This window comes from Muntiacus reevesi, chromosome 1, assembly GCF_963930625.1.
Source record: "Muntiacus reevesi chromosome 1, mMunRee1.1, whole genome shotgun sequence".
In the NCBI taxonomy this organism is placed as follows: Eukaryota; Metazoa; Chordata; class Mammalia; order Artiodactyla; family Cervidae; genus Muntiacus; species Muntiacus reevesi.
The window spans coordinates 62628582-62646151 of NC_089249.1; the positions used below are offsets into that span (position 1 = coordinate 62628582).

A 17570-nucleotide genomic window follows, 5' to 3' on the forward strand; every position below is an offset into this window, starting at 1 on the left:
ACCGCCGTGAGACGCCTGCGCACCACAGCGAGAGTGGCCCCTGCTCGCCGCAACCAGAGAAAAGCCCAGCACAGCCAAAATAAATAAATAAAAAGATTACACGTTAAAAAAGAAAGAACTTACAGGAGAGGAAAACGATCAACAGATACCAACAGTGAAATGAAAGTGAAAGAAAGAACTTACAGGAGAGGAAAACGATCAACAGATACCAACAGGGAAATGTTGTGATCATCTGACAGAGATTGTAAAGCAGCTGCCACAAAAATGCCTCTATAACCGATTACAAATTATCTTAAAACAAGTCGAAAAATAGAAAATCTTCTTGCATAGAAACAAGCTATTAAAAAGTCAAATGAAATCACAGAACTGAAAAGTACACTAAAATTTAAAACTCACTGAATGGGCTCAATAACACAATGAATATGACAGTTGAGTCTATGAACTAGAGAACAGAAGAATAGAAATTACCCAATCTGAACAACCAAAAGAAAACAGGTCGAAGGAAAGCAAACAAACAAAAATAATAATAAAAAAACAACCAAAAGCCTCTTGAAAGCAAACAGAAATGATACACTGCCTATAAGGGAAGAACAACTGGAATAACATTGGCTTTTTTAATCAGAAACCACAGAGGCCAGAAGGAAGTGTCACATTTTTCAAATGCTGAAAGGAAAGGACTGACAACCACGAATTGCATATCTAGCGAAAAATGCGTCGAGAACTAAGGGGGGCTTCCCTGGTGGCTCAGCGGTGAAGCGTCTGCCTGCGAATGCTGGAGACGCCGGTTCAGTCGCCCCTGCCGGAGACCCGCCGGCCGAAGAGCGGCTGAGCCCGCGGGCCACAGTCATTGAGCCTGCGCTCTGGAGTCATCCACAGCTGCGGAGCCCTCAGGCCCTCGAGCCCGCGCGCGGAGCCGCTGCCCTGAGAAGGCCGAACCCGCAGCTGCAGCACAGCCCCTGCCCACAGCGACTGGGAAAGAGCCCCCGCGGCCCGAAGACCCTGCACAGCCAGGCGTGGAATACACAGAGCACCAAAGCCTCAGCTGGCGAAGAGGAGGAAGATTTAAACAAACGCACAGAAGAAGGAAGCAGAGCGACTTAACTGGCTGCCCAGTGGTGAGGCTCTGCACTTCACTGCCAAGGGCCCAGGTTTGATCCCTGGTCGGGGAACTGGGGCCTCCTTGCCACACAGCACAGCCAAAAAGAGATGGAAGGGGAAACAAAGACATCCACAGACAAAGAAAACGAAAAGAACTTGTCACCAGCAGAACTACCCCGAAAGAATCGCTAAAGGAGGTTCTTCAAACAGAGATGATGCCACAAGGCTTAGACCCTCAGGAAGGCAAGGAAAACCACAGAATGGGTGAAACAGAGGGACATGTAGTAACTGTCCTCATCACGACCCTCTTATGCCACGCTGGGCGGCTGAAGCAACACTTGTAACACTGTCGGATGTGGTGCTAGATGTGCATATAAGAAAGACTTGGGCACGTCTAGCTTTTAAATGGGAATAGTAATGGGAGTTAATGTAAGTAAGGTTTCTACACATCACTCAAAGGGCTGAGATTATATTCGCAGACTCTGATAACATGTGTTTGTGTCCTGTAATACCCAGAGAGTTGAGGAAAACTGTACAAAATGTTATACTCAAAAACACTCTTAAAAAACCAAAATGGAATTCTAAACAGTGTTCAGTATCCCATGAGAAGGCAAGAAAAGAGAAAGAGAGGAATGATTAGAGAGGAAGCAAATAGGAAACGAATGATAAAATGGCAGAGTTCAGCCTTAATATATCAACATTTTATACAAAAATGCTTTAAATACACCGAGTAAAACACACAGACTGTTGGAGTGAATTAAAAAAACCCACAACCTGCCTATATGCTGCCTACAGGACAGCAAGCATAACTACATGGTAGGATAAAAATAAAAGAATGTAAAGAGTGTTAATTCAAATATTAGCCAAAAATGTAGGAGTGACCACAGTATATTATTTATTACATATTAATGCATCATTTATCATGTTATCATTTATTATATATTAAAATCACATAAAGTAGACTGCATAGCAAAGAAAATTTCTAGAAACAAAGAGGAATACCACATAATGATAAAAGGATCAATCCAGTTGGAAGACATAATGATTGTAAGTATTTACACACCAAACAACAGAGTTAAAAACATATAAAGTGGGACTTCCCTGGTGGTCCCATGGTTAAGACTTTTCCGTTCTAACGCAGGGGGTGTGGGTTCGATTCCTGGATGGACAACCAAGATACCATTTGCCACATGGTGTGGTCAAAAAAAATACATACATACGTGTGTGTGTGTGTGTGTGTGTGTGTGTGTGAGTGTGTGTAGCAAAATATAATAGAGCTAAAAGAAGAAATAGCCAAATCTAAAATTATAGCTTTTACGTAGGGACCTCCACTCCAGTGTCAGCAAATGATGGAACGTCTACACAAAGTCAGCGAAGATTTAGAAGAAGGCAGAACTGTCACCAAGCAACAGGGCCTAAAGGGCGTTTACAGAGCTGTCCATCAAACAGCAGCAGACTAAACACCCTTTTCAGGCATCCAGGGAGCACTGACCAAGACAGACCACATCCTGGGTCACAGAACAAACTTCAACACATTTAAAAGGATTGAAATCATGCACAATATGTTGTCGGATCACGAGTGCGTGTGCTATCCCTCAGCCAAGTCTGACTGTTTGCGACCCCATGGACTGTAGCCCGCAGGCTCCTCTGTCCATGAGATTTCCAAGGCAAGAATACTGGAGTGGGTTGCCACTCCCTTCTCCAGGGGATCTTCCCGCCCCAGGGATTCAACCAGAGTCACCTGTATCTTTTGCATTGGCAGGCGGATTTGTTACCACTGAGCCACCTGGAAAGCCCCTGTCCAGTAGAAGACCAAACAGAACAAAGGCTGACCTCCTCCATGCACGAGTAACTTTTCCAGAAGACTGTCTTCTGATTTCATCTGCAGCATCAGGTGCTCCTGATTCCATGGCAGACTCTCTTTGGACTTGAACTTTGACTCTTCCCTGAGTCTCCAGCCTCTCTGACCAGATCTTGGACCCACCAAGCCTCTGCAATCTCATGAGCCAATTGCTTAAAATAAACACACACACACACATTATTTGTTGTTTCTCTGGAGAACCCTCATACAAAACAGAAGGAAAAAAAGAAAGATAAATTAATAATATTAGGAAGAAAATAGGGGTGTTGCTACAAGCCCCACACGCAGTAAAAGGATAACAAGCAAATATTACGAGCAACTCTGGGTCTTCCCTGGTGGCTCAGTGCTACAGGGTCTGCCTGCTGACACAGGAGACTCGGGTTCAGTCCCTGGTCGGGAAGATCCCCTGGAGGAGGAAATGGCAACCCACTCCAGTGTTCTTGCCTGGAGAACCCCATGAACAGAGGAGCCTGGCGGGCTACAGTCCAGGGGTCGCAAAGAGTCAGAAATGACTTAGTAGCTAAACAACATGAGTAACTCTACAGACAATATTTGACAACTGAGATGAAATGAACTAATCCCTTAAAAAACACAAGCTACCACTATTCACTCAAAATAAAAGATGACTTAAAGAGTCATGTAACTATTAATGAAGTTGAATTCATAATTTAAAACTCAAACAAGGACAGAAATCTCCAAACTTTCTGTGAAATCCCCATGGTTTCAGTGAAGACTTTTCCCAAATATTTAAACAAGAATTAAAACCAATTCTGCACAATCTCTTCCAGAAAATAGAAAAGAGGCACATCTCCAAATTCATTTTATGAAGCTAGAATCATCTAATACAAAAACCAAATAAAGACAGTATCAAAAAGAGCACTACAGACCGAAGTCCTTCATGAACATAGACACAAAAATCCTCAACAAAGTAATAGAATTCAAAAGTGTGTAAAAAGAAAAATTATACACCATGACCAAGTGGGATTTATTCCAAGGCTGCAAGGATGGTTCAATATTCAAAAGTAATGTGATCCACCATATTAACAGTCTGGAGTAGAAAAATTACATAATTATCAATCAATTCAGAAAAGGCAGTATTCAACATCCATACATGATAAAAAAAAAAAAAAAAACTCTCAGAAAATCAGCAGTAGAGGGGAATGATCTCAACTATAACTAACATATTTCATGGTGGAAGACTGAATGCGTTCTCCCGAGATCGGGAACAAGGGAAGCACGCTGCGCTCAGCACCTTCACTCAGTCACGTTCAGGCTGGACGCGCAGCCAGTGCAGTAACCCAAGAAGGGCCGTCTCCGTCGCTCCTGTGGCTGGAGTCCGCCTGCCAAAGCAGGGGACGCGGGTCCCGCCCCTGATCCCAGAAGACCCACACGCCTTGGGGCAACCATTTTTTTAAATAAGATAAGAAAAGGGAAAAAATGCATTTATCTCTGAAATGAAGAAATAAAACCACCTGCATTTTATTTGCAGATGACATGATTATCTACTAGAGGATCCCAAGGAATCTATCAATAAAATTCCTAGAAATAATAAGTGAGTTCAGGCAGGTCTCAGAATACAATATAAGCATTTTTTTTTAAAAATCAGTTGTATTCCTACACACTAGCAATGAACACAAGGACACTGGGATTAAAAACATGACACTATTCACAAAGTTTCAGAATAAACTGTGAAAATAATACACTGCGGACTGAAAAACTCACAGATCTAAATAAACAGCGAGCCATACCACTTTCATGGTTAGAAGACTAAAGAGTGAAAATGCCAGTTCTCTCCAAATGGATACACAAGATAAAACAAATCCTATCAAAATTCCAGCAAGGTTTTTTTGTAGATACAGACAAGATTATCCTCAGATGTGTACGGAATGGCAAAGCACTGTAATAGCCAAAACAATGTTGAAAAGGAGCAGAAAGTGGGGGACTCAGTCAGCCCAACTCTGACACCTGTGTGCACTATGCCTGTGGACAACAGCCCAGCAGGCTCCTCTGTCCACGGGATTCTCCAGGCGAGAATACTGGAGTGGGTTGTCATGCCCTCTTCTAAGGGATCTTCCCAACCCAGGGCTCAAACCCAGGTCTCCCACATTGCAGGCGGATTCTTTACCATCTGAGCCACCAGGGAAGCCCACGAATACTGGAGTGGGTAGCCTACCCCTTCTCCAGGGATCTTCCCAACCCGGGAATCGAACCCCGGTCTCCTTCAATTGCAGGCAGACTCTTTCCCAGCTGAGCTGCCAGGGAATCTATGGTAATCAAGACTGTGGTGTTGGTGGAGGGAATAGACGCCCAGATCAACAGAACAAAACAGAAAACCCAGAAACAGACCCACACAAATGTGTCCAAGTGATTTTTGACAAACGTGTAAAAACATCTTGATGAAGGAAAGACAGACAGCCTTTTCAACCAATTGTGCTGCAGCAATTAGATGTGCCTGGGCTTCCCAGGTGGCGAAGTGGTAAAGAATCGCCTGGCAATGCAGGAGCTGCAGGATGTGGGTTCAGTCCCTGGCTCAGGAAGGTGCCCTGGAGGAGGGCATGGCAACCCACTCCAGTACTCTTGCAGGAAAAATCCCATGGACAGAGGAGCCCGGAGAGCTATAATCCATGGGGTCACAAAAGAGTGGGAACAACAACAATTAGACATGCGTGGGTGGGGTGGGGGAAGGGAGGGGAGGCGAGGTGGGGGAGGGAGGAAGAAGGGAAGGAAACCCAAGGGTTTCACAATTTACACAAATCTCAAAATGGATCATGAGCTTTAACATAAAGCTAGAAAACATTTTGGAAAAGTGCAGTAGAACATCTTTGGGATCTAGGGCAAGGCACAAAATTCTTAACTTGACACCAAAGGCAAAACACAAAAAAGAAAGCATTGATAAAGTAGATCTCATCGAAATTTGAAACTTGCCCTGTAGGAGGAAAAGACAAACTGCAGACTGAGAAAAAATGTTTGCAAGCCGTCCATCTGACAGAGGACTTGCATACAGAACGTATAAAACCCTAAAAACTCAGCAGTAAAAAAATAAGTCATCCAACTTTAAAAATCAGCAAGAGACATGAAGAGACACTTTAAGGAAAACATAGATGTCAATTAAGCATCTGTAGGGGCTTCCCTGGCAGTCTCCCCGTGGTTAGGACTCCGAGCTTTCACTGCAGAGGGCAAGGGTTCAATCCCTGGTTGGGGGACCAAGATCTCGCATCAGCCTCTAAAGCACATGAGATATCACCCCTATCACAGTGACAGAGGAAAAAGTTAGGACCACAACTGATGCCGGCCAGGCCGTGGAGAGAGATCCCTGATGCCTGCTAGCGGGACGTGAAAGGGTAGAACTTGGCGGTTTCCTCAGAATCCAAACACGCAGGCCCACGTGGCCCAGAAGGGACCCTCCGGGCATTTACCCCAGAGGACCGAAGACTTCTGTCCACACCCAAACACGTACACACACATTCCTAGGATCTTTATTTAAAACAGACCCAAACCAGAATTAACACAGGTGTCCTTCAGCTGGAGATGGCTGAGCCAACCGTGGATGCCAGAACAAAGAGTGGTCCGTCCACCCCAGGGGACCCTGCAGAGCAACACGGGGATGGGCAGGGACACTCAGACCGGGCGGGGAGTCTCCAGGGAATCATCATGCTGAAGTCACTTCAGCGGCGTCAGACTCTTTGCGACCCTGTGGACTGTGTCCCACCAGGCTCCTCTGTCCGTGGGATTCCCAGACAAGAATACAGGAGTGGGTTGCCATGCCCTCCTCCAGGGGATCTTCCAGACCCGGGGATCGAACCTGTGTCTCTTACATCTCCTGCTCTGGCAGGCGGGTTCTTTACCACTAGAACCACCTCAGAAACCCCATGCTGAGCAAAACAGTCAATCCCAAAAGGTTCCTCACCCTGGATTCCAACTTCGTTGTTGTTGCTCAGTCACTAAGTTGTGTCCGACTCTTTGCAACCCCATGGACTGCAGCACGCCAGGCCTCCCTGTCTATCACTATCTCCCAGAGTTTTCTCAGACTCATGCCCATTGAGTTGGTGATGCCATCCAACCATCTCATCCTCTGTCATCCCCTTTTACTTCTGCCTTCGATCTTTTGCAGCATCAGGGTCTTTTCCAATGAGTCAGTTCTTCACATCAGATGGCCAAAGTATTGGAGTTTCAGTCTCAGCATCAGTCCTTCCAATGAATATTCAGGACTGATTTCCTTTAGGATGGACTGGTTGGATCTTCTTGCAGTCCAAGGGACTCTCAAGAGTCTTCTCCAACACCACACTTGAAAAGCATCAATTCTTTGGCACTCAGCTTTCTCTATGGTCCAACTCACATCCATACACTACTACTGGAAAAATCATAGCTTTGACTAGACAGACCTTTGTTGGCAAAGTAATGTCTCTGCTTTTTAATATGCTGTTAGGGTAGTCATAGCTTTTCTTCCAAGGAGTAAGAATCTTTTAATTTCATGGCTGCAGTCACCATCTGCAGTGATTTTGGAGTCCAAGAAAATAAAGTCTGTCACTGTTTCCATTGTTTCCCCATCTATTTGCCATGAAGTGGTGGGACTGGCTGCCATGATCTTAGTTTTCTGAATGTTGAGCTTTAAGCCAGCTTTTTCACTCTCCTGTTTCACCTTCATCAAGAGACTCTTTAATTCTTTGCTTTCTGCCAGAAGGGCGGTGTCATCTGCATATCTGAGGTTGTTGATATTTCTCCCGGTCAACTTGATTCCAGCTTGTGCTTCATCCAACCTGCATTTCTCATGATGTACTCTGCATATAAGTTAAATAAGCAGGGTGACAATATACAGCCTTGATGTATTCTTTTCCCAAACTGGAATCAGACCATTGCTCTATGTCTGGTTTAACTGTTGCTGCTTTACCTGCATACAGGTTTCTCAGGAGGCAGGTGAGGGGATCTGGTATTCCTATCTCTTTAAGAATTTTCCACAGTTTGTTGTGATCCACAGTCAAAGGCTTTAGCGTAGTCAATGAAGCAGAAGTAGATGTTCTTCTGGAATTCTCTTTCTTTTTCGATGATCCAACAGATGTTGGCAGTTTGATCTAAGGAACACTAAAATGACAAGCTTTTGGAAGGGAGTTCAGATCAGCAGTTGCCTTTCCTGGGTTTGGGGACAAGGTGGGGTAGTGTGGTTATGAAAGGACAAAATAACAATCATTGGTGGGACTCTTCAGTGTCTTGACGGAGATTTCTCAAACCAACCTGGCTGATAAAACTGTACAGAATTTACCACACACACACACACACACACACACACGTACAAGTAAAACAAAACTAGGGAAACCGGAACACGATCAGTGGCTGTACCAGCACCACCATCCTGGATGGGATCTTCACTTGCAGTTTATAAATGCTGCTTTCTACTGGGGAGTCCTGGCTACGGCGGCCCAGGGCACCCCTGTATCATTTGTCAGAACTGCAAGTGAACCTCTAGTTATCTCAGTAACATTTTCATAAAAAATAAAACAAAACCCATTGCTAGTACTGTTTTCTGAAGAAATGACCAAAAGGCAAACAGCATGAGCACCCCGTGCTCCTCAGAGAGCTCTTGCCGCCCGGGGTCAGGACGGCTGGCCTCCTCCCACACCACACTCAGCATTAAGGTGACCTGCGCAGCCATCATCCGTGTGTCCATGTGGAAGAAGCTGTTCTGTTAAGTTAAAACAGTAGATTTGAGAGAAGTACATATAGTAATAAAATTTTAATCAACAGCCTTCTATGTAAAACCTGGGCTAGATATCTAATTGTTTTCAAAGTCATCCTTTGGAGGGGGTGTGATCATACACAGTTCTCCATTTTCCCTTCAGTGTTGGCTGGGCTGTTAACAGGGATGGCCCTCCTGTTAAGACTGGGCTTCTAGATGAAATACAGTTCACCCAGTTATATTTTAAATCAGATAAACACACCTTTTTAGATCTGCTAAATCTAGAAATCCTAGTTACCCACATAAACCCCGAGTTATTTCTACCTTGGAAAATAAAACAGGGCCAGTCATCACGGACAGGTGCCTGACGTCTGGGGCCGGCGGCTGAGCCCACCCGAACCCTCCGCCCAGTCAGGGCCTGCTCCCACCTGGGCATGCCTCCCCAGGCCCCCGTCCCACACACTCCCAGCTCCAAAACCGCAGCCTCTGCACGGGGCCTCTTCCTTCCTGGCCGTGCCCACAGCCCCAGGGCCTTGACACCTGAACACCCCGCGGGCCCGCCCCAGCCCACTGTCGCTCTTTCTCCCGACTGCGGCACTTACTGCCGCTGTTTCCCTGCCCCTCCCCACAAAAAAGGTAAGTCCAGTTCTGTTCCTCCCCCCCCCCCCCCCTCGCTCCAGGCTCAGCGGGGTCACCACCACCTGCGAGGTGCCCCGCCTGCAGCTGCTCTCCAAGCCCTTCCTGAGTCCTGCCTCTCTCTCTCCTAAAGCCCTCGGGGCGCCTCCTGTAGAGGCCAGGGTCCCCTCACTGACTGCCCCGCACCCCGAGTGGTCTTGCTAGCACAGCCACCCCAGCCCTTCAAGCCCCCTCTTCTGCAGCCCAGGAACCAGACCCCAGCGGAGACCCCAGGAGCCCCTGCGCCTCAGCGGCGCCCCCTCGCCCTCACCTTCTCAGGGGCTGGGTGGTCCCACCCTTGGGCCCCCACCTGAGTGGGCCCCACGGCCTTCTAAGCAAGAGTGCAGGGCTGGGGGGGGCACGTGGCAGACACGGCTCCCCACCCACCCCTCCACCTCTGGGTCCCTCTCCGCCCCGTCCAGGGAAGCTGGCGCTGCCGTCACTCCACCGACTCGGGAAGGGCAGCCAGGCCCCTGGCGATGCCGGCTCAGGTTGGGACGGGCCTCGGGCTGTCCCGCTGTCAGTGAGGCCTCGGGGTCAGTGTTCCCAGCGCAACTACCCTGCGCTCAGGCCCCTGGGCCTCTCACTTCTGGCCGTCACTCCCCAGGCTGGCGGACCCACGACAGCAGCACGGCCTCCTGTGCAGAGCCAAGGACCACCCGGGGTCCCTGTGAGGTCCCGGGGGTACGACGCAGGCCCCGGAAGCTCCTCAGCCCCAAAGGATGACGGCCTCGCCCTGCCCTGGGCCCCCTCCGCCCAGAGGAAAACCACGGGAAGCCACCGACAGCAGGGCGCGAAGTGACGTTGAAAAACGCCGAGGCGTGGAGAAGTGGAAGCCGCAGAGGCACTTCCTTTCAGCCCCACTCCCGGCCTCGCCCACCCCAGGAGGCCACGGGGGTTCTGGGGGGTACCTGGATGCCGGTTACCTGCGTGGGGGTGCTACCGGGACTTGCCCCCTCCCCCGGCTTCCTGGGGCACGGAGCCTGGAGCAGGGCAGGCGCGAGGCTGTGGGAAGGCAGGCAGGCGGGCTCCGGGCGGTGGGCATTAGACTCAGGTCTGCGGCCTTGACGGGCTTCCCTCCCACCCATCTCGGTCCCTCGGCAGCCCAGACCCAAGCCTGGGGGCTCACACTACCCCCCACCCCTCTTCCACCCCCCCAGGCCCCACTGCCCCCCTTGCATCCCCCCCAAAACCCTGAGGACATCACCCCCACTGGAACGGGCGACCACAGAAACCTCCCCACCCCAGGCTGCCCATTGCCCCCTGGCCCTCCAGTGCCCCCGTGCCCCTCCTCCCAAACTGCAAACGCGCCAACTCCTGGGGGGCTGGGGCGGGCGCAGGGTGGGGAGGGCCAAGCCCCCGCAGGTGAGGAGGTGAGGTGAGTGTGCAGAGTGACTCCGGGTTCCAGTTCAGAAGAGCCGTGTGGGGCCCCCAGGTGACCCGCTGATGCCTGCCTGGAGAGGGTGGTCCTTGGAGGGATGCCCAAGCCCCCACCCACCCGGGCCCAGAGCAAAGCCTGAGACCTAGACGAACTCCCCAGCGCCCTCCTGTCCGGGCCGCTGTGTCCAGCAGCCCCGATCCACCTCTGACATGGGGGGCCACTGCTCGGCTCCCAGACCTCGTGTGACCCTGCTGTGCCCTGCCGGCTCCGCCCCCTCGGGGACGCCCCGCCTCCAGCTCCAGTCCTCCTCCCCAGAGGAGCAAGGATGTCACCGTCTGCCTGGGGTGGGGGTGGTGCTCCCAGGGACAACGCGGACAACGCGGACAACGCGGTGAGGGTCTGGTGGGTGCTCAGCACCCAGAGTCGCCTCCTACAGCCGGACGACTGCCCTTCCCCCTGGGCCCACCTGGGGTCTCCTCCACACACACACACACACACACACACACACACACACACACACACACACAGCATTCCTGCTGAGGACAACGGAGGGGGCCCATTTTCAAGGTCCCAGAGCCACGAGGGAACCGTGGACTCTGGGACTCAGCCAGAGACAGGCGGGTGTCTGCCCCAAACCCCTATGCAGATGGGGCTCCATGGCACAGCCGCCCTCACTTCAGGCCCAGCCATCAGGACCCCTGATGTCGTCACCAGGGTCGGGCGCCCAGCAGCTTCCACACGTGACACCATCAGCCTCACGTCCCCTGAGCTGGGCTTGGAATCAGCGTGGGGCGAACCCCTTCCAGGGACCGCAGTGCAGCCTGTGTGGGCAGAGAACCAGCAGGGCGCCGCAGGCCAGCCCGTCCTCGGCCTCGCTGGCCTCAGAGCAGGTGGCTGGGCGCTCTTTATTCCACACGTTGCCTAAGTGTGGACTGCACACCGCGGCCAGCACCGGGCGGGAAACATAGCCCTCCCTCTTTCCTGGGGCTTCGAGTCTGTGCTCAGAACTCAGATAAAACACAGGCGCTCACGCTTCTCTTGTTTAAGTTAAGTTAAAGTCCAGCATCTTGGGCTCACAGAAAGTGCTCATCCAGGGTTTGGTACATGAACGGCCTGCAGCTGTTGACAGGGTCACGAGGTGGCCCGAGTCACTGGAACGGTCCGGTTTATGCTGGTGCCAGTCTCATGAGTGCCGTGACCCATCTCAGGCCCACGGTGCCCCATCTGGGCATTTAAGTTATGCTGTTGTTATTCAGCCCCTCAGTCGTGTCTCTCTGTGACCCCACGGACTGTAGCACGCCAGGCTTTTCCGACCTCCACTGTCTTACAGACTTTTCTCAGATTCATGTCCATGGGGTCAGTGAGACATGAGAGAAAAACCCTTCCTGGAAGAGGTCAGAGCAGGCACACCCGGCCAGGCTGCAGGTGGGAGAAGCACACGCAGACAAAGGAGGAATGGGGGAACTGGTGAGGCCCTTGGGGAAGGGTTGTCGTCACCGGCCAAGGGAACCTTTTACATCCATTTCAGATCAGTGCCAGGCCACAGTGGGGTCGCAATCAGCCCACCCACCAAGATGCAGGGAACTGGGCACTGCCATCATCACACAGGAAGAGCAGGCCCTGGCCCCTGGAGCGCTCCTTCCACCCCGAGAGGCTGACCACAAACAGGTCAATGTCAGAGGAGAATGAGGCTGGGAGATAGGGGTGGGGGGTACTGCTCTGTAGGGAAAGACCAAAAAGAGCCACGCCCCCCCCCCCCCATGACATCTGGGCAAAGCTCTGCAGAAGTAAAGGGTGAGACAGGCATACTTGTGGGGAAGAGCATTCTAGTTCAGGAAGAGTCCGTGCAGAGGCCCTGAGGTGGGGCCCAGGAGACCACCTGGGCTGGAGCGGAGTGAGCGAGCGCGGGCAGGCGGCAGGAGCTGGGCAGTGGGCACCACCACCAAAGTTTTAAGATCCAGCTTTGACCATGAAACAGGAACCCCCGTGAGACAGTCAGTGGAGGAATGACAAGCCGTGGGACCAGGTAAGAGGCTGCCCGTTCATCTAGGGCATGAGCTGATGACTTCTTCCGCAAAGGGCCGGAGAGCAAATACTCCTAGCCTTGCCTGACACGGGGTCTGTGCCCCAGCTCCTCAACGTGGCCTGCGTGGTGAACACAACTGGAGGTGGCCCGTGAAGCAGAGGTTTCCCCTCTGTTCTGAGAAAACTCCAGTCAGGACACTGACATTTGAATTTCACAGAATTTTCATGTCATGAAATATTCTTTTTTCTTCCCAGCCACTGAAAACTGAAAAAACACGCTTAGCTTGGGGTCAGATAAAAAACGCTGGCAGCAGGATTTAGATCGCAGCCGTCCTTTACTGTCCACCCTCCAGCCCCCAGCTTTACAAGACCTCCACCACCGTCCTGGGCCAGACAGAACCCAGCAGCAGCTGGGGTAGGAGAACAAAAGGAACAAAGCCTGCTGCGACTAACTTAAGATTTGATAATAAGCAAATTAAAAGAGGGCGGGAGAAGGTCCTAAGTTCTCGCCTGCCTGTCTCCGTCGCAGAGGTCAGGCCTCTGGGGCTGGAGTGCGATCCGAGGCCAGACCGGCAGGCAGAGTTGGGGGGCGGGGGTCGTGGAGGCCGTTGTGGGGGAGACACGGCCGACTGACCCCGCTGAAGCGGACCGGTCATTGTCGAACGTAAGACGTCCTAACCGTTACAGTGAGACTTAGGGAACGAACCTGTGTCTCGTTCTCGTACAAAGTTGTAGTCTAGAACAGGGTGACAAAATCAGTTGGAGAATTTATTTGGTCGGTGAATCACTGTGCGTTAGGAAACCGAGTGTCCGGGACACAAGGAGAGCGAGCCCGGCCCGCGGCTCTCCCGAGACGAAGGGCCCCCCGGTCCCCACACGTTAAGCTTTAATCGCTGCGCCCGGCGCACTCGCGCACGGCTGCACCTTATCGCCCTTGACTCCGGGGCCTAAACGCGTGCGGCGCGCACGCAGAGTCCCCGGAGCCCGTCGGCGGGACGGACGCCGTCCGGGTAAGGCCCGCGCGCCTTTCCTGGCTCCGCGGCCGGGGGGCGCCGCGCACCTGCGCGCACCTGCAGGCGGAACCGGGCGCCCGTCGCGCCGCAGCTCCCGATGCCGCGGCCCGCGTGCGCCCGCCCTGCCGCCGAGTTACCAGGAAGGCCCCGGCGGCCCGCCCCGCCAGCGCCCCCCGCCCCGCCAACGCCCCCCGTCCCGTCAGCGCCCAGTACCTCGCGGCCTCCCCACTGGCCGCCCGGGGGCGGGGCCGGCACGCGGGGACTGCGCCTGCGCGGCCGGCCCTCTCGGTGATGGCTACGCTTGCGCAATCGGCCCACGCCGGCCCGGGGTCGGAGTGCGCCTGCGCGGTCCTCACGCCGGCCCTGGGGGCGGGGCTACGCCTGCGCAGTCGGCCCAGACCCCCCCATCAGCGGCGCCTCGGCACCTAGAGCCGCCCGTCCGGCCGGGCCCCGGGGAGAGGAGGGCGTGCGGGCACTGCGCCTGCGCGCGCCGGCCCCGCCCCCGGCCCCGCCCCGGCCGCGCGGGGCCCTGGGAGGGGTGCAGCGTCCGGCGGCGGCGGCGGCGGCGCGGGAGGGGCCGGGGGCGGACAAAGCCGAGGCCGATGAATGGGGCGCGTCCGCCTCCGCGGCCGTGGGGTCCCCGCGGTGAGTGCGCTGCTCGCTTCCGGGGCCGGCCGTCCGGGCGCGCCGTCGGGGTCGGGGTCGGGGCCGGGGGCCGGGGCCGGAGGGCGAGGCCGGGGTCGGGCCGGGCGGGCGCGGGGTCGCCTGCGCGGGGCGGGGCGGGGGCGTCCTGCCGTCGCGGGGACCCCGCCCGGGCGGCGGACTCGGCCTCGGCGCCCGGACGCCGCTCCAGCTGCGCGCCCCGCGGCCGCCGGCCCGGCTGACAGCGGGGCACTCGGGGCGCCTCTTCCGGCCGCGCGGCCGGCGGAGCGAACGCGAGGCGGTGGAAGCGGGCGCGGACCCCGGGCCGGCCGCGGGCGAGCACGGGGACAGCGTGTCGGCCGGCGTGGGCTCTCCGGCTGACCACGCGGCGGACCCCGCGCCGCAGTCGCCCGGGGGCGGGGGTCGCCGGCCGACAGACAGGTGCCTGGTGAGTACCTGTCCCGATGGCCTCTGCCCTCCGCCACCGCCACGGATCGCCTTACACGCCGTGCTTTTCGGGTGTCCCCCCACCCCGGTACAGCGTTTCATTTTCTGTGCGCTTCCAGGAAGGAGCTACCGGGGCCTCGTTTACACGTCTCAGGGAGCACACGAGACGCTTCTCATCTCTGCACGGTTCTGATGCTTCTCGGTTACCGTGCGTGTTTCTGGGTATGACATTCAAGTGTAAGTAGTGAAAGCCCGAATCAAACTGCCGAGCAGAATTTCGAGCGTTTTTCAAGTTGCGGTTTTTTGTTGTTTTTTCTTAAGACCCAAGTAACGATGGAGTCATTTGTGTATCTTCTTTTATCTTTTTTTCTGTGACCCACACCATCCTGCTTGCTTAAGAGAATTGCCAGCCCCCTAGACTCTCCTTGCATTTTGGGTGACTGTCCATAGACACACATACATGCACCTCTCTGCAAGCAAACCCCTGCCCAGCTGGGCCATCAGGAGAAGCTTCTGTGGGCATTCTCAAGTTTGTGAAAAAGGGAAGTTATTTGTTTTGAAGTTAACTCTGATGAGATCAAGTCCATAGTTTTGAAAAACGCATCTCAGACTTGCATGAGACCAGTTTGCTAAGGCATTTTTGTGACTTTTTATATTAATTTTTGATGTCTTCTCTACATCACGGTGTTAAAATTAGGAGAGGAGGAAGGATTTAGTTAGAGTTTTTAAAAAGTGCTCTGAACAAGCCAAATTGCAGTTATGACTTAATTTCCATGCAGAGTTATCTTGTGAGAGGAGACTGCTCTCACCAGTTCATACTCGGGGCCTGCCACAGACTGTCCGTGCAGGGGTGCGCGCTTCCTGTGATCCTTAAACAGATGGTATCTGCTTGTGGTGGTTTACATTTTCTCAGGAAAAGTTGTAGCACAAGTTAAGAGATTCTATGAGTCTTCAGGAAGTTAATCTCCTGTACTGGAAGAAAGCACAGACTTTGAGTCCACATCACCCCACACATACTGTTAATTCCCGATGTTTTCGGGCGTGATACATCTGCCCTGTTTTTTCGTGTCACCACACACAGAAGGAGGTTTGTGAGTGGCTCGCTCTGTGCCAGGAGTGTTCCTGAAGCGCTGGGAAAGGCTTGAGGGGAACCGTCAGGGCCGTGGATCGAACCCTGCGTCTGTGCAGAGGAGCCAAGGCTGCTGTGCTCAGTGCATGGTGAAGGGCGTGTGTGTTGTCTTTCAGATCCTGGGCTGCGGGAGCACGGGGCGCCGTGACCGTGCTCAGTCTTCCTCCCTGCCACACTCGTCTGCGTGTCCCTGCCCGGCCTCAGCTCCTCCTTCCCAGCTCTACTCTCATTCATTCCCTCCTTCAGTGGGAGGACTGCTGGGCGACGGCAGGGGGCAGTGAGCGCAGGCACACAGGGGCGCCTCCGACTGTCCCTCAGCAGCGCCGTTTCCTCCTAAGCTTCTCTGCACGAGGCATGCGGCTGAGGTGTGACGGTCATGCTCCTGGTTACCACTCGATGTTTAAGGCACTGTTTAAATCCCAAGACGACGTAAGCTGTAGGAGGCATCGTTTCTGCTTACGGTTGGTGTCTCACTGAATTCAGCTGCACGGAATCCCGCCCCGACCACCCCGCATCCTCCCGGCTGGCCTCCCTGCAGTGTCCAGTGACGGCAGACTTCCTGTCAGAGCCTCGGCCCCTTCCACTTCCCTGTCTTTCCCTCCCTTCTCCCTTAGGCTTTGTCACCGCCTGATTTTCATCACTCGGGGGTATTTAGACCACTTCTAGCTAACTATCTGATGTGTGCTTTTGGCAGCTGGTATCCTGGAAGGCATCGTGAGGAATGAAAGAAAGTCATTTCTTCTCCTTCCTCCTGTTTCCGAGGTAGAGGGCCCAGGAGAGCTGGAGATGCCTGCCTCTGCGGAGGTTTCTCACCTCTCACCTCTCTCCTCTCACCTGGCGCTGTTCTACCTGCTGGGGCCACGCTGCAGGGTCGTGGTGGGGATGGACAGAGAAGAAGGCAGAGTGCGCTCTCCAAGGAAGAGCACAGGCAGGCATGGGCGGGGGTGGTGGGCAGTGTGAGAAGTGCGCTCTCGGAAGACCGCCTGGAGAGGAAAGGACCTTTGCGTCCTGTGCCGAGGGGTCCGGGGGTGGCGGAGCGGAGACCCTGCGTGAGAAGCCGCAGTGAGGTGTGGAGCCCGGCCCCGGCGTTCAGGCCATGTCCTGTCGTAAGGCCCGTCGCCCGCCATGCTCAGGTGTTTACCCTGCTCGTGTTCCGCTCTCCTTCGGGTGTAGGCCTTGCGGCAGCCACCTACCCCCCCCCAGCGAAGTCCGTGCACCCAGAAACCGGAGATGCTGGGCCTGGGCGGGGCGTCCCCTGCTGACCTCGGGCTCTGCCCGCCATGGCTCCTCCGTTCGAGTGGCCCTGCCCTGCCCGCCCCAAGCCCGCAGGCCTGAACGGAGGGCCCATCCTCACCCAGGGCCCAGTGACTGAGCCTGCCCCGCGGTCGGCCTGCCGGGAGGGAGCAGCCCGGGGCGTGTGCTGTTTGGAGTGGGAGTCCGGGTGCCACGTGGACGCACGTGGACACTTGAACCACGTCCAGCGGCAGCCCGTCAGACTTGTGGCTGGTGGGACCGCCCAGAGTAGGCGCTGGCACTGCGTGGAGGGCCCTCAAAGCCAGAGTGGAGCCAGCCAGGCGGCCCTGGTCTGTGGGTGGCCAGCGTCCGCGGTCCTGCATGGAGCCCATGTG

General features: G+C 54.1%; 1 protein-coding gene across 9 annotated transcripts in view; it reads left to right on the forward strand.

The window, feature by feature from the left end:
* Positions 1-14239: 14239 nt before the first annotated feature.
* Positions 14240-17570, forward strand: part of ZBED4 (zinc finger BED-type containing 4) — a 28584-nt gene continuing 25253 nt past the window's right edge. For 2 of the 9 annotated variants that reach the window (XM_065945616.1, XM_065945654.1), the window contains exons 1-2: positions 14605-14814; positions 14933-15050. The gene's annotated coding sequence lies outside the window, so the exon portion shown is untranslated. Of the gene's footprint in view, positions 14370-14604; positions 14815-14932; positions 15051-17570 lie in introns of those variants that run through there. The other 7 variants (XM_065945606.1, XM_065945646.1, XM_065945623.1 and 4 more) reach the window with 6 other exon arrangements.